The 15,201-nt window shown below is 47.1% G+C and overlaps 1 long non-coding RNA gene across 1 annotated transcript; it reads right to left on the reverse strand.

Annotated features, from left to right (window-relative positions):
- Window positions 1-1,838: 1,838 nt before the first annotated feature.
- On the reverse strand, window positions 1,839-3,497 carry LOC139831948 (uncharacterized). The gene is made up of 2 exons (XR_011746358.1): window positions 3,381-3,497; window positions 1,839-2,121 (listed from the first exon to the last, which is right to left on the reverse strand). It is a non-coding gene; the product is annotated as an uncharacterized lncRNA (long non-coding RNA).
- Between the last annotated feature and the right edge of the window lie 11,704 nt (window positions 3,498-15,201).

Here is a 15,201-nt window from a genome sequence, read left to right on the forward strand (position 1 = left end):
CCGAACTTAGCCGCTCTTTTTTGGCCTTTATTCTGATCATTGCATGTCTTTGTAGCATTTGCTAGGATAGCGGGGTCCAATAGTTTCATGTCCTTATCCATATCGGCTCTGAAGGACGCCGTAAGGGAAGTACCGGCTTCCACTATGAGCGGGGGATCGATTGTTTTTTCTGTTCCCCGAGCTGGGAAACTTGTTTCCCGCATTTTTTACTTGCTTCTTTCTTCTCCTCCAAGGCTTTCTTCTCCTTCTCTGCCAATATTGCTACTTGCCTACGAAATTCACGTCCATAGTCGTCTGGCAGATTCTACTGGATTTGGGACGGTGTCGTCAAAAAATCCTTAGCCCACTTCTTTTGCTTCTCAGTGAATACCGGCTTGGGCTCAGGCTCTTTTTTCGCCTTGATATCCGCCTTCCATTTCTCATGGTGAGCAGCCGCGGCCACATTGGTTTCCTCGACACTAAGTTCCCAAGGTCTCGGGAGGAGAGGCTTCAGTGATGGCATTGGTACCCTTGTGGTCTTAGGTACATAAGGCTCCGGGTTAATAGTCCAAGAGGGGGTTGCCTTGCTGTCCCCCGTAAACGCCGCCTTTCTCGCTTCTTTGCCGAGGTGGATCGGGGCGGCGGCTACCCGCCGGAGGTGGACTTGGGGGCGGCGGCTGCTTACCCGCCGGAGGTGGATTGGGGGGACGGCGTCGGCTGACGTGAAGGTGGTGTAGGTGGATCACCACCACCACCGGAGGGGGGTGGACTTGTTGGGTGATTCCTCGGGGTCGGTGGCCTTGGCGACTCACCTGGAAACTTGATGTACTTCTTTTTCCATAGAATGAATTGGCGCTTGACATCTCGAAGTCTCACATCCCCTTCGGGTGTAGCATAGTCAATCTCCAGGTTCTCAAACCCTTGGACTATGTCTTCCACCGTGACATGAGCATAGCCATTTTGAATGGGGTTGTTGTGGTGGAGTGCTCCAGGTGTACAAGGTAAAGCGCTGCCGATCGCTACCTTCATGGAAATGTTCCCCATTGGATAATGCAGCTCACATTCTTTCATCTCCTTTACATCATCCACGGGGTAGTGAGGCTCCGGTGCACGAATCTCGATCGTCGGTGCATTAGCACCAGCCGGGGCCAGCAAGGGTGCATTAGCACCAGCCGGGGCCTCCGTGGAAGCCACGCTGCTTCTCTGCTGCTGGCTTCCGACATCCGCTGCACGATCTTCATGCGGCCGTGCCGATCTTTCTTTTACTAGTTCATGCACAATCTGCTTCACCTCAAATAGTTCCGATTCCATCCTCCCCATACAATCTACATCCCGTTCCGTCTTTCTCTTACGGCTTCTGTAACTGTACGGGTCATTGTTCTGGGGAAACCCTACTTTCCATGGAATGGCGCCTTTGCCTTGTACACGTCCTGGGTGTTCACGATTCTCGAGGGCTAATGTCAGCGCGTCGTTCTCTCTGTTGAACTTGATCTTCCCCTCTTGAGCTTGGGCCATTGCGTCAATACGGGCTTGGGTGGGAGTAAACACTTTCTTCCGGTGAACACACCTGTAAGCCCCAGGAGTAGGAAAACCCAGAGCGCGCAGGTAAGAGGGGTTTATGTGCATGAGGTCACTACAAAGGACCGTGAGGTCGCCTCGCATTCCCAAGCATATGGGTAGGCCAAGCAACAGCTCGACACGCCCATGCACACAACACCCACCTCAGAGGCTCACGGTAGGCTTTCCAGGACTGAGTGCTTCACCTTCCTGTGCACTTCACACATACACACACTGTGCACAGGATACAAGGGTAGAATACAGCTTGAATATCACAACATGACTATGTACGACACAAAAGATGGAAATAAGGTCCATATATATAGCAACGCTCTAAAGAGCAAGATCCAAATGACACTCAACGGGGAAACATATCCCATCAGTACATCATACATAAGATAGCCAAATAGTCTGGGTACAGACAAGATCCAAATTGGACTAAGAGTCCTGAAGATAATCAAGCGGTGTTCCCATAACCAACAAGCCACAGGCTGCTGCCTTAGGAACAATCCTGCTACGCAACGAAGTCGTCGTCCGTGAACTCGACAAAGTAGCCACCTGCGTACTGCTCATCATCTGTCGTACCTGTTTGTCGAAAAGCGGGTTCCGGAAAAAGAGGGAGAAAAACGAGGGTAAGTACCGTTGGCACGTACTTGCGAGACAAGACCAGCTATGCTTGCTGGTGGGCGGTGTAAACTTCGCCCGGCTATATGTGGAGTTTAGCGGCAGCAAAGCACTATCCAATAGAGACACGCTACAACATCCGTCTAATAGAGAAGGTGAGAGAGCGCATAATCTAGCAGTTCTATACTCTGCAAACAACAACCCAGCCAGTGCGATCCCCCTTAGCCAAGAGGTAATAACAAGGCACTCACACGGTTGACAATTTTATATCCATTCCATTATAGTAGGGCTAACTTACTACCCAAGTAATTAGCAAGTTATTAGCGACAACTTTAGGTGTAAGTTGTTCTATGATCGAGTTAAACAGCTCCAAGTCGTCCATAACCGCGGACACGGCTTTCCGAAAAGATTTAACCCTGCAGGGGTGCACCAATGTTACCATACACGCATGCTCGAACCCGCTTAATTACGCCGGAGTCTCACAACAAGACCGTTCCCAAATCAACAAGAATGCCTAGGGGGGCCACCCGACTAAGCTACCCGAAACGAAGTTCGGCCGTACTCCGATGCGGACTCAGGGTTTGCGTCGGCGGCTAGGCGTGCGAACCACACGCTTCGCTAAACGTCCCGCGGGGTACAGTACAGAATATAAACACCCGAAGGCAACAGGAAGTAAACACCCGAAGGCAACAGTAAGTAAAGCATGGCATACATGGCATAGGCAAATAAAACCAAGGTTGTGGCCCCTTTTCAACAGACTTGAGAAATGGTAATGGGTGATGGGGGTCCCGATAAAACCTCCCACGAGTGGTTAGCGCGCTCAGTCTTAGAAACAGATAACAAGAACTCGGGTCCTAGGGGACATTAGCAAGTCAAAGTTCCGATGCTTTCGCAAAGGGGCTCACAGATGCCTCTGCATATTATAACCCTTAGCAATTTTAGTTGTAGCAAAAGTTATCCACTTCATTTTCGAAAAGGTAGTACATGTGTCAACATCCTAACAAGATATCTCGAACATTTCGAGATATCAACAAAAACCCTAAACTCGCCTACGACTCGCAAAGCTGGCAAACAACAAACAAAAGGTAGGGCGAGGAGGTGTATCTCGGACATATAGTTAACAGGTGGATAGGACACGTGACACAACAGAATCGCAACATAAGGATAGCAATAGATCAAAAGAGCATGTAAAAGTAAAATAGGTGAAGGGGTGGGCTCGCCTGTCAGATCAGAGGTAGAAACACCGACACGATCCTCCAGGGGGAACTCGTACTCCTGCTCGTACTGCTCTGCGTTGGCGTCTACTCGAGAAGAACCAATAGCACATACAAGGAAAGTAAAGGCACAAATCAATACAAGGAAATGCAATGCGCAATATGATGCATGAGGTGCAAGGGTTTCATACATAGCAAAATTAAGTGGGGTGTTCGAATGTAGCAAGAAATGGTGGACACCCACACATAACATTTAGTTATAGTTGCAAATTTTAATTATTTCGAACCAGGGATGATGCCAATGATGCATGTCAAGTTAATATTTGAAATCCTCACATTTTTCTATTGCATATGTATATAAAGTTTACTAAATTCGGAATTATAGATATTAAGTTATGAATTTTGCAAGTTATAGCAATTTAATCCCAATTTATAAAGTGATCAAATTTTATTGTTCAAAAGTTGAAACAAGTTTTATAAGCATGTAGCTTATGTTTTTCTGATGCTCAAGGACATCAAGTTTGTAAGATTTGAAGTTTCAAAAGTTAACTTTTAAAACTAAACGGAAGTGTGCTGTAAGCAAAACCCCCAAAACAGTAAAAAGGGGAACTGAATTTGGAGCTCCAGGAATTCTCCAAAAAGGTGGTTTAGTGCGCCGGCAAGGATTTGAACCCAGGATGTGCTGTGAGATCAGGGGCACAGCCAGTGTGCTATGTGACAGGTTTTGAAACTATACGAGTAGCATACAAGGTAAGCTGTGGCAACGGGTTAACTGAATTTTGGACAGATGCAGACTGAAGAACGAACAGCTGCAGTTTCTATAGACGCGTTCCTGCACAGATTTAAAGCATCGGGAACGAAGAATCTGGGTGGCCAAAACGAGAAACCTCGACGAGTTGAGTAAGATGAAAGTAACGAGATTCTAATGAAACAGGTTTGACGCGATTTGGTTCACTGTGGAGACGACGATAAGCGAACGAAAACGGACCCGTGACAACAACGAACAGCAGCTGAAAAACTGAAACTGTTTTCGGGTTGATTTCGATTTGACGTGGGCGTCGCGATTCTTCGTGGATTTGAATGATTCAAAGCTCTAAACTGTAGCCCGTGATGGTGGCTATCCAACGGTGCCCTGATCTTGCTCTGGGGAGGAGTGAAACGCCGGCGGCAAACGTCGGAAGGTAGGCACCGTGGATGATACGAGAAACGGCAGTAAAACAGCAGATTCACGGTCACGTTTTTGCGTTGAAGATGGCGTCGCGTACAGGCCTCGAAAACTAGTGACTCCGAAATGAAAGTTGTAGATCTATGTCCCAGCTTTGCAACGGTGCGACGATCTCGCGCAGAGGTGGAGTGGTTCGCCGGAGGGACTCGTCGGAAGATGGTACCGTGAAACAGATATAAAAGGGTTCGTTTTCGTTCGAAACTTAGCTGATCTCCTTCACGTCGTCGATGCTACGAGGCTGGAAGCATGCAGGGGTAGGGGAAGGAAGGTGCTGCTCACCCTGGGCTCGTTGGAGATGAAGGGCAGCAGTAGGGGTCGCCGGAGATGATGAAGAAGAAGGAGGCCGGGGCAGAGTTGAGGAAGTGGGCGAGCAGATCCTGGCGATCCAGGTTCCGTGAAGTAGTCCAGGACGGAGAGGAGGGCACGGTGGTTCGATTCCACGGCTCAGGTTGGATCCACGGCGGCCATGGCGTCGGTGGTGGAAGGTAGACGGCGTCGGTTTTGTTCCCAGAGGGTTTTTGCTGGGGAGAAAAGAGAGGGTTGGCGGCGCTGTGGGGGAGGAAGAAGGTGGCCTAGGGTTTGGAGGGCTGCTGATGCTGCTTATAAAAGAGGGAGGATGACCAGAGGATGAGGAGGAGCATCGACGTGGAGCTCCCAGGGGCGCCATTACCTGATATGGGCAGGTCCTCCGACGTGGAAAGGTGGAGAGGAGAGGGTCCTCGTACCACTTCGATCGATAGGTGTTGGGGCAGGCCATCAGGTGGCTTCGGTGGAAGAGAGGGGAGGTTAGATGGGCTGGGTGAGATGAGAGATGGGCCTGCTGGCCAGATTTAGATAGGTTAGGAAAAGGGTTTATAAAAAGGTTTTCTCCTTCTTTCTTATGAATTCTGATTTTATTTTGTTTTCAACTAAAAACCAATTGTATATTTTGATAACAGATGTTGTTTGAGTATTTGAAGAGGAAAGAATATGAGAGAACACATCATACACTTATGATGATAGAAGGAGGAGATTAAAGAAGGGATTTACACATAGAGTTTGAAAAGAAGATATGGTTTGAGGTTACACCAAATTATAGAAAAATTTGGCATGACCTATGTGTATAAGGTTAAAGAGGGAGAGAGATAGAGTGTGCCTTTCTTGTGAGCTGCCTAACATGATCAAGATCATCTATCTGTAATTCTATATGTTGCGTTTGTTGGGATCCGATGAATAGAGAATACTTGTTATGTTGATTATCAAAGTTATGCTATGTGTTGTTTATGATCTTGCATGCTCTCCGTTACTAGTAGATGCTCTGGCCAAGTAGATGCTTGTAACTCCAAGAGGGAGTACTTATGCTCGATAGTGGGTTCATGCCTGCATTGACACACGGGACGATGACAGAAAGTTCTAAGGTTGTGTTGTGCTGTTGCCACTAGGGATAAAACATTAGTGCTATGTTCAAGGATGTAGTCACTAGTTACATTACGCACCATACTTAATGCAATTGTCTGTTGTTAGCAACTTAATACTGGAAGGGGTTCGGATGATAACCTGAAGGTGGACTTTTTAGGCATAGATGCAGTTGGATGACGGTCTATGTACTTTGTCGTAATGCCCAATTAAATCTCACAATACTCATCATAATATGTATGTGCATGGTCATGCCCTCTTTATTTGTCAATTGCCCAACTGTAATTTGTTCACCCAACATGCTGTTCGTCTTTTGGGAGATACACCTCTAGTGATCTGTGGACCCCGGTCCAATTCTCTTTACTGAAATACAATCTATCGCAATACTTGTTCTACTGTTTTCTGCAAACAATCATCTTCCACACAATACGGTTAACTCTTTGTTACAGCAAGCCGGTGAGATTGACAACCTCACTGTTTCGTTGGGGCAAAGTACTTTGGTTGTGTTGTGCAGGTTCCACGTTGGCGCCGGAATCCCTGGTGTTGCGCCGCACTACATCCCGCCGCCATCAACCTTCAACGTGCTTCTTGGCTCCTCCTGGTTCGATAAACCTTGGTTTCTTTCAGAGGGAAAACTTGCTGCTGTGCGCATCATACCTTCCTCTTGGGGTTGCCCAACGAACGTGTGAAATACACGCCATCAAGCAGTATCCATCGACCAAATCGACCAACTTGAGCACAAGTTCGTTTGCGAGTTACGGATCAACCGAGTTCTACGAGACGAAGACGAATCAACCGAGAGTTATGCGAGAGTTTCTTCATCAAGGATCCAGTCGAGAGCGCATCTGCCAACCAACGGGCCTGGCCCAATTTCGTCCGTCTCCATCACACGACCGGAAAACGAGCGATTCCCCTAACTAGGAGCGATTGGAATGAAAATTTAGCTCGCTAAGTGGCACGACGTCCCATCCACCAGCTTCAAGTACAAGGTCTTCCGACAAGATCACCGAGGCGCCGCCGATTCCCGCCTTCCTGGTGATGATCCGCGATTCCCCTGTATGTTCCTCTGTTTGGACATATTTTTTTAGGGTGTGGATATGGGTTTGCACCATAGTTGCCGGAAACGGGGTCGATGCCGCGTTCCAGGACCCGGGGTCGATCGACCCATTCGAAGGTCGGGATTGAGAGCGGGTCAACGTTGTTCGACCGTCGGGTCACGATCCGATTCGACGGTTGCTGAACCCTACTGAAAGTACCTAAGATTGCAAGGAGAAAAGCAAGGATGGAGAAGATTACATGGCAGGCATCCCTGCGCAGTCCGCTCGCGCGCCATCATTCGAGCCATCGATCGGCGTTTACTCCACGCTGCCGCCGCATCACGGACTTGCGCTGCTCCATCCATACTTCGACTCCATCAGCTCTTGGTCGCCTGCGTAGTCATTGGGGGCGACCGGAGTGCTGGACCGCCGAGCCACCGCTTGCCGGATTGGGGATGGCGGATGCCTTTGTTCTTCGTGGGGAAAAAGGATGTGAATATGGGAAGCGTTTACAGAGTCAACTGACGAGGGATGAAGCTGAACCGTGGACCACATATTTTAAACCCATTTTTATTTGCTGAATTATATCTTTTTGGAAAAAAAAATCTGCTGATTTGGGGTGAATTTCTGGTGGAATATTTTCCTGCACGTAATATTTGAAAAATTAAGTGGATAGTGACCATTACACATACCATCGAACCAGGGTCGTCGACCCAAAACCAAGTAGATCGTGACCCACCTCCCAAATTGGGTTCCCGAAGATGTATACCCCTCGCCGAACCTTGTTCCCTCGGAAGACGACCCGCGACCCTCGACCCCGTTCCTCGACCTGGGTGACCCGGATTTTTGGCAACAATGATTTGAACTTCATAGGCGACTAGCAAAAAAAAATTTCGTTTAAGGATATGGGTGATTGAGGTGGCCACGCATGCTCGGCATACATGGTACAAGAGGCGTGCACCGATAGGGGAGATGGCCAGCGGGGCTTCCAAGGGGTGCTGGTGGTATGCGCGCGCAGGCGAGGTGGATTGGGATGGCGCAGGGCACAAGGTAGGCTCATCGGCGGGGAAGAGAAAGAGTAACAACATAGCAGTCATGCTGCCGGAATCGATAGATCAACCTAAGAGCGGCAACCCATTGTGGAGAATGGCGACGATACGATGCACGGCGATTTCCAGCAAACGCAATCACTGTGCCAGCCCTGGTGGCACTCGATGGCGGTAGGGAGGAGTTTGATGGCTCCATGAGATGTTGTACAAGCCGAGGAAGAAGTCAATGACCTGGAGTACGGCGATCGTTTCTCCATAGCCTATTGCACCTGTCAGGCTGTCACCAGTTTACACAGCAACCAGGAAGCTACGCCACCTCCATCAGAGGGAACCAAGCTAACCATTCGTCTGATATATGTCAATGAACACTATTATGAAGGAAAGAGCTCTGGAGGTAAGTTCTGAATCAAGGAACCAGGAAGGAAAAGAACTTTTTTGGAATGGAGAACCAGTTTCGTTCTTCCTCATTTGGGTCACGATTAATTTCTAATTTTGATTTGCAATGGAACAAGTTGTACTCACAATCTGTGATCTTATTTCATCGTATAAGGGAGCAAAATTGAAGGAAGATGGTGATTTTGCGCCGCATGCATGTTTGAGTTCAGATTCCAAAATTTCTCCCGCCTGTTCTACCAGGGGCCCGAGACGACGAGCCAAGTGGTGAGGAGTGAGAACATATATGTTCCTGCATAAAAAGGTTCCGACAAGATCATGCATGCCTTGCGCACCCACTTGATCTTAATCTAGCGTCTTCGATATGACAATGCAAGGGCAGAACGGGAGTTTTATTGAATTATCAAAAAGTAGTTCCAGGGTTAGCTTTCAGACTTCAAAATTATCAGTCCGGGTGTTTTTCTTCATGGAGTACAAAATGGAATAACTGTGTCAAAAAAAGGAATAATTTATTGTCTCGTTCTTTAATTTACATTGCCTACAAAAAAAGAGTCAAAGACTTTGCAGGGTAAAAAATTGAATTGGAATTGCTTAACAACATTGTAAGTTTTTACTATATGCACGGATCCATCATTCATGGACGTTTGAATGTAGTATTATCTTCCGTACCTAGGAGAACCCTTTCTGAACTTCCCGGTACATGGATGTGAACTTCTTCTTCCCTGAATCTGAACTTCCCGACGGACTTCAATATTGTACAGGGCGAACTTCCGAAACTTTAGTCTAGTTTGAAGTGAACTTCAGAAAATATAGCGAACTTCTGTCGCATCTGAACTTCTCTGGACACAGATCTGAACTTCCCCGTATCTGCATCTGAACTTCCAGACGGACCTCAACGTTGTAAGGAGTGAACTTCCATTTCAAATATGAACTTCTATACGTTGAGTGAATTTCCGTACGGAGGTAAGTGAACTTCCTGATGGTGGCAAGTGAACTTCTGAAAATATTTGCGAACTTCCACATGTTCGAATTGAACTTCCGAGTTGTGTTTGTCTTTTGTTCGAAGTGAACTTCCTAAAATAAGGTGAACTTCTATTGCGTTTGAAGTGAACTTCCAATTTTTCATGTTTAGTTATGCAGCAGCCTTCTGAACTTCTGGATTCGGAGAAAGTGAACTTCACCAATCTAAGGAAGTGAACTTCTAAATTCGGGCGGATGTGAACTTCCCATTTTTTGAACTCTAGATAAAATTTCTAAACTTCTGAATTTTGCGAGTGTGAACTTCCAAGTCTTGCAGATGTGAATTTCCTGATTTTTTGAAATCTGGAGAATTTTCTAAAATTACAAATTTCGTGTATGTGAACATCCAAGTTCTGCAGATGTGAACTACCGAGTCTTGTAGATGTGAACTTCATGATTTTTTGTACTCTAGAGATTTTTATTTATTTTCACATCTGCAGAACTCGATCTGGTTGGGGCGCTGCCGGAGGAGCTAGGCGCAGCAGGCGGGAGGTGGACTCCCTGGGGCGACAGTGGCACCTCCTACAGTTGGTGGGGGCGGCGGGGGCTGTGCGCATGGCAGGTGGTAGGGCGGTGGAGGTCGTGCGCGCGAAAGGTGGTGGGGCGGCGGAAGCCACTGCGCTGCGGCAGTGGTGGGGGCGGCGGTTGCCGGGCGCGCGACGGGTGGTGGGGCGGCGGTCGCCGGAGGCGCGCGGCGAGTAGTGGGGCGACGGAAGCCCTGTGCACGGCAGCGGTGGAGTGGGCGGGTCGCCGGGCGCGCGGCGGGTGGTGGGGCGGCGGTCGGCGGGGCGCGCGGCAGGTGGTGTGGCGGCGGTCGCCGGGACGCGCGGCAGTGGAGTGGGCGGTGGCGGCCGGGCGCGCGCAGCAGGGTGGTGGGCGCGGCCGCAGCCGGGGCGCGTGGCAGGTGGTGGGCGCGGCGCGCGGGTGGGAGGTGGGAGACGGCGCGCGTGCGGGAGGTGGGTGGTGTGGGGTTCGGTCGGGTTGGGTTCGGGGGTTCGAGAACCCCCGAACTAACCGAACCAACCAAGGCGGAAAACCAACCTCACCTACACCCGCCCGAACCAACCGACCCAGCGGGAAACGAACTTCCCATCGTGCGGTCCACCTCCCGCCCCGTGCTGCCGTCGCCCGGCACACGCCCTCGCCGCCTCCCATCTCCCGCCGGAGCGCCGCCGCCTACCTTCGCCGCCCCGCGCGCAACCGTGACCACCACCAGCCCCGCGCGCGCCGCTGCCCACCTCCACCCACGCGCCACCGACGCCCATCTCCCCGCCGGAGCGCGCCGCCCACCTTCTCGCCGCCGCGCGCCGCAACCGCGACCCACCACCAGCCCGCGCGACGTCGCCTCCCACCTCCCACCCGCGCGTCGCCACCGTCCGCGACCCGACTTGCACTTCGCCGCTGCTCGTGACCCGCCCTACGCGGCGCATCGCCGACCTCCCGGCCGGCGCGGCTGCGGCCGCGTCTTGCCACTGCTCGATCGGGCGCCGGAGTTCACCAGGCGCTCGACACGAGGAGTCGACCGATGCGTGTTCCCGAGCTCGATTCGGTCCATGTGAGAAAAATTAAAAAAGAATCTCTAGAGTACAAAAAACAGGAAGTTCACATCTACAAGACTCGGTAGTTAACATCTGCAAAACTTGGATGTTCACATACACAAAATTTATAAGTTTAGAAAATTCTCCAGATTTAAAAAGTTCACTTGCCACCATTAGGAAGTTCACTTACCCTCCGTACGGAAATTTACTCCCCGTATAGAAGTTCATATCTGAAACGGAAGTTCACTCCTTACAACGTTGAGGTCCGTCTGGAAGTGCGAATGCGTATAAGGGGAGTTCAGATCTGTGTCCGAGAAGTTCGAGATGCGACGGAAGTTCGCTATATTTTCTGAAGTTCACTTCAAACTAGACTAAAGTTTCAGAAGTTTGCCCTGTACAATATTGAAGTCCGTCGGGAAGTTCAGATTCAGGGAAGAAGAAGTTCACATCGATGTACCGGGAAGTTCAGAAAGGGTTCGAGAATAGCAGACCTATATATATATATATATGTACATATATATATATATATATATGTACATATATATATATATATATATATATATATATATGTATTTGTAATACTTTATCGGTTTGAGTATGTTCATATATGGTATCTAAGATACTTCAAAGAAAGTTACATGAAAAAATTAAAAGTGTGTATGTAGTTTGCACTATATATAAGAAATACCTTTATATTTGTACGTAAAAAAGAAGTATGTGGAAAAATTGTACATACTACCTAGAAAGCAGTATGTATACTTCCGAATATCTATATATACTTCATACTACCCATAGATACTCCCCGGTATGATTGATACTTTCTAGATTGTGAGAAACACATGTGGGTGTAACTACATCTGGGTGTAGTACGAATATGTCATATATATATATCGATGCGGATTTTCTACCTAAACGGATAGCTACGCACGTATTTAGAGCTGTTGGATGTGGCTCCATGATCCGTGTTGCTATTAACATATGTTAGACTTCATGGCCGTGTCAGTCAGCTAACCACGAAAAAGTAACTATGTCCCATTTGGTTTTAACAAATAAAAGTGCAGAAAAACTTTCATCAGGCAGTAAATAGGAGCAGTGCCCTTTCGCGTCGACAAAACTTTCACTGGAGAACCGATACTACACACTCCTCCTAATCTAAAAAAAGAAGAAAAAAAGGCAAACCACATCTGGCTAGCTCCCATGCCCATCGCTCATGGCGGAGACCAATGGAGCCCACGAATTGCCGACCGTCTCTCCCGCCGGAGGAGAAGCTATTGATGGTATTCTGGGTCTGGCCGACTGGTGCGGAGCCGCAGTGGAAGCTTTGTTCAGCGGTGAACACCCGGAGGCGAAGGAATTTCACGCCGGGCCTTGACCTTTGACGGGAGTCCAATCCAAGCTCGTCGCCCGGGAGAGCTCCCCAAATAGATGCGCCACCGCGTGGCTTGGAAGCAGGAGAAGCACCACCCCGTCGCTGGCCCCAGCATCGCACCTCCAAGAAAACATCTCAAAAAGAAAAACACAAGAGAGCTTCGTCTCCACCGACGATTTCTCCAGGCCGACCGCCGGCCACCGCCGAACCATCCCGGCGGCCGCCGTGCAGCCGCAGCAACCCCCAACCGCCAGGCCAAGCATAGGGACGTGTCTGAGTTCCAACCGTGGCCTCCAGCCCATGGCACCTGCCCCGCCTCCCGCCTCCAACCGCGCACCACCGGTCGTCCCCTTCCTCCACGCGCGCCGACCAAGCCCCTCTATCCCCATGCACCAGCCAGGTCACTTCCTCCCCCGCGAGCTAGCTGGTGGAGGTGGGGCGGTAGGATCCCAAGCTCACAGCATGGCACAGCTCAGATTTCTTTTTCTTGGGGAGAAGTTCAATCATCTAATGAGAAGTTAAAAAGAAAACAATAAAAATGCCGTAAAAATAAGAAGAAAAGGTGCAGTGTACTTGCGAAGTTCATTTCTTATTCTTGGGGGGTTCAAATCGTGTATCACGGGGGTTCACAAAAAAGGTTTGAACCTATTCACAGGGAGAAAGTTCACATTTTTCTATCATGAAATTCACCTTTTCAATCCCAGAAGTTCGAATCAAAACAATTATATGGCACTATTGAAATTCACTTCGTAAAACTACAAAATGGTTCACCATAAAAATGATATAAGTTAACTCTTCCAAATTCCGATGTTCATTATATGAAAACTCGAAGTCCACTCTGAAAAATAGCATGAAGATGTACATTTGAATTAATCCAAAATAGTTGAGAAATTGAGAGAATGTTCTGTACGAAAAAGTTGCGACATTTACATAGCTTTCCAACGGTATATCATTTGCATCATTTGGATAAGCGGTTTAAAAGTAATGACCAAACAACAGTGCGTAACAAAGAACTTTTATACTCCGACCAGAAGTTCACTAACACATTCCAAGAAGTTCACTCTTGTATATGAGGTAGTTCAACTAATCTGTTTTTTCTGGGTGGAAATCATACGCATAGAAATCGTCCTTACGAGGTCCGGCTGCCCAAATCGATCGCCACCACGTGCAATTGGCAACAATGTATGTCTCATTTTACTTCAACATGCCGTGACTCCCCAGCCAGGCACTCTACCATGCCAATTTCAAACCGTCGCCGCACCGGCGACCAAATCCCTCTTTTAATATTTTTAAAATTAGTCTTAAACAATATAAAATTTGAAAAAATATTCTATATAAAAAATTTGTGCCTAATCAATATCATTGGAATGCTATATCAATTGCATTATTTTGACAAGTGGTTCGAAAATAATACCCAAAAAAAGTACGCAAAACCGAGAAGTTCGGAAAATAGAATCACATATATTCAAAACTGCTCATAAAATGTAAGAAATTTCGAACAATGTACTATATGAAAACGTTTCACCTAGTCAACAGATTTCCAACAACATATCATTTGCATCAATCTGACAAGCAGTTTGAAAATTAGACCCGGAGACAGTATGAAAATGGAGAAGTTCGCGAAAATAGAGTGTAGTTTATTTAAAATTATTTTTAAACAGTAGTTAATTTGAAACAATTTTCTATACAAAAAAGTTGCGCAATTTCCGTAGTTTTCCAACGGTATATCACCTGCATCATTTTGATAAACAGTCCGAAAATCACGCTAAAAACACTATGCGCAGAAACATGGAATCCTGGTGATCCGTCGAGAAGTTTGGATGTATAGAAGGAGGAGTCCACTGCTATGTCGTGCAATGTATATATAAATGGACATATTCATACTACTCCTGGGTGTAGTTACACCCACGTGCGTTTCATTTAATCTAGCTAATATCTATTATACCGGAGAGTATGTACGGGTAGTATGAAGTATATATAACTATTTTGGTAGTGTATATACTACTTTTTAGCTAATAGATATAATTTTTTCACATACTCCTTTTTATATACAAATACGAAGGTATTTCGAAAATATTGTGCAAACTATAGGCTCACTTGCAAAAATTTCACGTAGCTTGCTTTGAAATATTTTAGATATAGTATATGAACATGCTTAAACCGATAAATAATTACTTATACTTCTGTATGTCAGTATATGAGACGTGGGTGTAACTATACTCAGGAGTAAAAAAATTCCCAATAAATATGATATAATGGGACACACTATTTGACCCCCAGGGTGAAGAATAGTTATTCTACACCCACCCTATTTTTTTGCAACCATGCATGATTTTTACATCACGTATATTTTGTCTTACCTCGCAACTCGAGAATTGCGTAAGAAAATAGACATGACGTAAACTTTTTTGTTTACGTGACATATAAAAATATGACGTAAAATACGCAATTTTTGTGATTTTTACGCTGTTATAACTCATATATTGCTTTTTTATGTCAATTTTTCGTTGTGGGTCAATATGAACGTAATTATTTATATGCCAAACATAAAATCTAAATGTGACAATGTAAAATATCATGTGTGTAGAATAACTTTTGCTGCACCCTAGGTGCTGAATAGCATGTCTACATAATTATATATATTTAAATATATATATAGGATAGGACTATTCTACAATCCCCTTAAGAGCTATTCTACAACCACTACCCAACCAAGAAAAATCGACAGAACCCGACCTTGAACCAAACCCATCACGGTCCACCTCCCACACGCACGGACGTCCCACCTGTAACGACCCGGA

The sequence above is a fragment of the Lolium perenne genome, chromosome 6 (assembly GCF_019359855.2).
Source record: "Lolium perenne isolate Kyuss_39 chromosome 6, Kyuss_2.0, whole genome shotgun sequence".
NCBI lineage: Eukaryota > Viridiplantae > Streptophyta > Magnoliopsida > Poales > Poaceae > Lolium > Lolium perenne.